Below are 6,076 nucleotides of genomic sequence, written 5' to 3' on the forward strand. Positions count from 1 at the left end.
TGTTTACTTCTGAAGTTGAGTGGGCCATTAAATGTGGCAGAAGAAATAAGCCTCAACATCAGATTTATTTTATGTTTTTTCAATTTGTAGCTCTCTCTCTTCTGTCATGTGTTCTCTCTCTTCTGTCATGTGTTCTCTCTCTTCTGTCATGTGTTTTTACAAAATTTTTATATGACTATATGAGAAGTGAAACGTCACTTTTTCTACAATATGATTAAATTAAGGTACTTTACTAGTAGTTACTCGACTGTAAAGGTAAAGGAGAGGTTCGAAGATGCTCGTAAGAGGAACGATGTTGACTGATTGCTCAGTCAATCACTCGATAAGATTGAATTATTAAGGGCTCATGTAGCCCATTAGAATGAGTTTTCTTGTCTGAATGTGGATGACACACCAATGAATCGTTAAATGTTGTTTTATCAGTAATAATCTCGCTATCATAGTTAAGGTGCGTAGTTACTCTAAGCTATGCAACGAGGTCAAGTGTTGTGTGCGTACCTGAAAGTGGTACACGTTAACCATTCATATAGGGAATCGTTAACAAGATGACCAGAAGACGAAATTTAACGCTATTCTTTCTATCGAAAGACCGAAAAAAGAAGAAATAGAAGTCAGGGTTGTAATAGCTAAAGCTATGCTTTTGGAAAGAAATGTAGCTTTTCCACCTAAAAGAAGTTATTTTGGGGCTTTCGGACTAGGCAGGTTGTTTCTATTAGGTTTGATGGGTACTAAATAGCGAGTAAACCCATCTATCTAAAGTAGGAGTTAACCGGCCTTTTACAGTAAAAAAAAAAGAAGAGGAAGAGAAGGTAATTCCTATTTGCTTACTTGGACAGGAGAGATCTAATTAATAGAGAAGTGAGGACAAGGGAGCAGTTGAGATGGTACGAATGGGATGGATGTCACTTGCTCTATAATCTTCTTTCTAATAAAAAACAGGACTAACCATAATATACTAAATAACGAGACTAAAGCACTACCGGTACCACCTAGCGTAAGAGTTAACAGTCAGTCCTATCTTAAATAAAGTACTATCATTTAGAAAGCATTCTTAATTAATGCTTTTCCTAATCTCTTGCAAGCTAGTTCCTTTCGATTGCAGCAAGTTCCAAACCAGACTAGTACTATACTAACTTCTTCAAACCTTCTTCCTTCGTTTTCTTTGCTTAGTCTGTTTTGGTCGAGGAATTGACACCAAGGATTCACATTTGGCATCATCACTGCCCACTAATAAGCTTTCTTCACTAAGAGTTGTTTTATCAATATCCGAATTTGGAATCTTTTTCCTCTTTCTAGTTTTTTTCTTTCTTAGAAGATCATCATCTACAACCTTAGCATCAATCTTAGTTTTATTACTAAAAAACGGAATTCTCTCTTCTTCATCTTCTTTTGCCATCTCACGTATTAAACATCGTAATTCATCAACACATTTGTGCAATTCCATTTTCAAACATCCTACAAACTTTGAAAAGAAAGATAGATATCTCATTTTAGACTGATTTTTATCACATTAAGCTAAAAGAGGGTGTTTTCTTTTTCATATGAGAGTCTCTACCCACTGGACTAGACAGGTATCTTAGATTTGATTCATAGATACAAGCTAACTACCGTTAGGTAGAAATTCAGTAAGAATAGAAGCCTGCATGGTTTTTTCACTCCGATCATAAGAGGATCTGCGCCAATACTGAATCTTCAGTATACAGATTTATCGACCGGAGTCAGACTTCGTTGGAAAAGAGGAATTTCAATACTTTATTCCCTATCCCACGAATTATCCATTCTCTAGAGATACCTCTAGTACGAGACACTTCTAGCTCTGATATCCGAATTCTACGTTTCAATATTCTTTTATATATCGAGTAAGCGACTCGCAACACCCTTAATTCAAACACTAAGCTAGTAAAAAACCATGATAAGAAAGACATAATTCAACATCTCTAGGGAACCAAAATATTCTATAATCTTTTATTAAACAACATTCGATTAAACGAAAAGAGTGGGATGATAAGGACACACAAAAGCAGAAACATCTCATTAACAATACACCATCATTAGACACATATTTAAATCTTCTAGAAAGAGTCGACGGACTCTTCTATTCTAGTCTTCCCAGCGACCGGGGGCGAGGTGGGTGGTGGCCTGCACAATCAGAGCTTGTTGCTCGTTGAGGAGGTTCCGTTTGCTGTCTTCCAGATCGCGAATGCGGCGCTGGATCCATAGCATGGCTGCAGCCACAAGCGCTGGATCGATGGGAGGTGGGTGCTCCCAGAACAGAGCAAGCCTTTGCTCACATTCGAGCTTCTCGGCTTCTACCAAACGGATTTCGTTCTGAATTGTTGCTAGCCTTTCTGAGGTAGGGATATCCATTTTTTTTTACTTAAAGTTTTTCTTCTACCTCTCTCTTTGAAAATATAGACTGAAAGAAGCTTCTATTTATAGGCCTTGGAGGCGCTTAACTCTTTCTTATTATTAGTAATAAATAATTGTTGTCTTAGTTTCATAACATGTTTCAACCCCGGCTTTTCATGAATATGGAACTAGATCCACTAGATTTTAGTGTGCTTAATAATTCTCTTCATACGGATTGGAGTACGAAAGGCCCTGCCCCAAAAACGAATAAAGTAGTCCTTTTTTTTTGGCGGGTACCGCCACGCGGCTTAATTCCGATCACTCCCTCAGGAAGAGGAGGTAATAATAGAACGCACATCAGAGAGTACTCCCCTTTCTCGTCTAATAAGGCAGGTTTCCAAAGCCCCTTTCTTAAGAGATAGAGCACTCCTTACTCGACAGCTCAAAGTTGACCAGTACAAAAAGCATGTGATCTGTCCTTAACCTTCTAATAAGCGACTACATACCTCGTTTACGTAACCTACTTGCACTATTTAGCCCTGCCTACTCCGATTGAACTCGCTTCTACTTGTCTTTTTTTTATTGGCTGATTTGTACCCGGGTACATCTGGAACTTCCCTCGCCCAATCCTCACTCGACAGCTCCGTCCTTTCTTAGGTGAGCTACGTGAGACCGAAGCTAGCTCTCTTTCTTTTCTTTCTCCGGAAAGACGGAAAAGCCCCTTTCCAGCTCACTCTGTCAGTCCACTAAGACCGGTATAGAGTAAGTCAGTACAGCACTAGCACTAGCAATAGCTTTTTTCAGTACAATGAGTCCCCTTCTCCACGACCACTCTTATTTGTTTTCATTTGGGCTTTCCTCATGCTTCTAATAAGCAACTACATACCTTGGAAATTTCCGTGTCCCCCATCAACTCTTCCCAAGTAACTCCATTCCATTTTGGACTCGGACGTGGGCTTTTCAAACCATCAAGCGGGCTTTGCAATTCAGTATCTTCAAAACCATAACTATCCCATGAGTCCCCCAATTTCTCCTCTTCCTGCTTGTCAATGGGCTTAGATGGATCAAAGCATTCAAGAGATAGCAAGAATGCCAAGTCCAATTCCTCAATATTCAAAAAATCTTCTTCTTCAGCGGCCCAAGCAAGATCATCTTTTTCCAAATCAGAGAGGATAGGGTTCAAGGGTTTCTAAGGGATGAACCGTTTGTCCTTCCCGTAGAGATAGGACTAGAAAGATTGTAACATGGGCTATAAACATAGATTTTTATCGCCTAGATCTGATGGTAGTTTACTTGCTTACTTGAACAACAAGTATGGATTTCACTTGAAAGAATCCTCCTTTTAATGCTTTTCTAACTGTTCTGGTTAAGGAAGGGATAAGTGATGGAACTGAAGTAGCTTATTTGCTGTCTAGCCTTATAACTCACTATTGATATATATGGACGACAAGAAACTAGCCGCTTGAAAAGGGAAGAAAAAGTTACATGGACTACTAGTGAATAACAGATACTTTGTATTATCCCTTGTCTATAAAGGGTACTGGCTCGAAGACAGAAGCACTCGAACGTGATGAACTTATTGATCTATCACTTGCCATTTGAAAGAATCCTTCCTCCTTACCTTTAAGTAAGCAGGCTGAGCACAACATCCTTATGCATCCATTTCACATGTTAGGTTGTTGTTGTTGTTGTTGTTGTTGTTGTTGTTGTTGTTGTTGTTGTTGTTGTTGTTATTATTATTACTATTACTCTTCTTTTTGTAAGTGTTACCTTTAAATTCTTTTACACTTTTTACGTATGGTGTAATCTCTTCACGTTATTGGGCCTGCACTTATCAGAATATATTAGACCTTATTGAACTTATAGACCTAATTGAACTTATTAAAACTTATTGAATCTTATTATTAGACTTGATTAGAACTTATTAGATCTTGTTTTGACTTATTGGAACCTATTGACCTTATTAAACTTATTAGACCTTATAAGCTTATAATAACTTATATGTACTAATATGAACTTATTTAAAGTTATTAGACCTTAAACTTATTTTGATAAGGTGAAGTCGTTAAGAGAACAAGCCCGAACTAATTTGGATATCTGACTAATTAATCAATGATAGTGATTATGTATATGAAACAATAATATTATAATAACTCTCGACAATAATAACAAGGAAAATTTGTAATTATTAATCCCAACTTTGGGCGATTTACTTTCATTATTCCCAACTATCGATTATTTTTAAATAATCCCAACTTTGGGGGGGGGGGGGCGTCTTCTTTTATCAGGTCAAATGATCGGTGACCTGTTTAAAAGGTTTTTTTTTTAATTTTTTTTCCTTAAATGCCACATGTCACAATTTCATTGGTCCAAAAAAATTAGAAAAAAAACCTAACCAAAACCCCTCCCAATTCCGGTCACCAGCAGAATTCCAACAACCACCCCCTTCGCCGCGGATTCTCCCTCCCCCTTTCGCCGCTGATTCCCCCTCCCCTTTGCGCCGGTGATTCCCCCTCCCCTTTCGCCGTTGATTACCCCTCCCCCTCTCTCTGTTTCTCGTTTTCTCGTTTTCCGGTGACACTCGAAACCCACTCGAAAACCCTTGAAACCTCTTCCTCCACTCGAAACCCCTTAAAACCACCTCCCTTACTCTCGAAAACACCTAACCCACCCCTAAATTTGCGAAACTCCCTCGAATTTGCGATTTGGGGTTTTAGTGGCTGCGATTTTGCGGTTTCGGTGGCTGGGTTTTGGGGTTTCGGTGGTTGGGATTTTGGGTTTTCTGTGGTTGCGTGGGGGAATAGGAAGGGGTTCGGTGGTTTTCGGTGGGGTTCGGCGGTTTTCGAATGGGTTTCGGTTGTTTTTAGTGGGGTTTGGGAGTGAGATGGTGGTTTTCGGTGGGTGCTAGGGAGGAGGTCGTGGGGCTGCGTGGGATGAAGTGGTTGGATTCTTGGGGGTTCTAAGGGAGGATTTTTTTTTTTTTTAATTTTTTGATTTTATTTTCGTAAACATTGATTTTTTTGGGACAAATTAAGTGTTGACACGTGTCTAATAACCTGGTATAACAGGTGATTGACTTTCGTTGACCAGTTTTGGCCTGATAAAAGAAAATGCCCCTCAAAGTTGGGATTATTTAAAAATAATGGATCATTGGGATTAATGAAAGTAAATCGCCAAAAGTTGGGATTAAAAATTACAAATTTTCCTAATAACAATCTATGTGTCAATAATACTCGAAGATTGACCCCACATTTGGACAATTTGAGCTTGATGCCTTGACCCAAATTTCTCGATCCAAATATGACCTGATCAAAAATTAACTCGACAACTATACTCGAAGATTGACCCGACATTTGGACCGAAGATTGACCCGACCCGAAATGACCCAACTTGAACCCGACCCGAAGTGTTGACCCGATACCCGATCCGACCCGAATAACCATTGACCCGAAACCCAAATTGACCCGACTCGTACCCGACCTGAAATTAATTGATCCGAAACTGACCTGACCCGTACCCGACCCGAATGACCCTTTTGTCATGTCTAGTCACATATTACTGTCACAATTCATATCCAATTTGAACGGCCTACTTTTCACTAGACTAGAAATGGAGGCACAAACTCCTTAAAAAAATAAAAATAGAAAGAAAATCAAAGTACACAAAAAGACAATTATAATTACTGCAATCAAATGCCAACTGTAAGACATTGATACTTCTTAATCAT

This window comes from Chenopodium album, chromosome 1 (assembly GCF_948465745.1).
Source record: "Chenopodium album chromosome 1, dcCheAlbu1.1, whole genome shotgun sequence".
NCBI lineage: Eukaryota > Viridiplantae > Streptophyta > Magnoliopsida > Caryophyllales > Amaranthaceae > Chenopodium > Chenopodium album.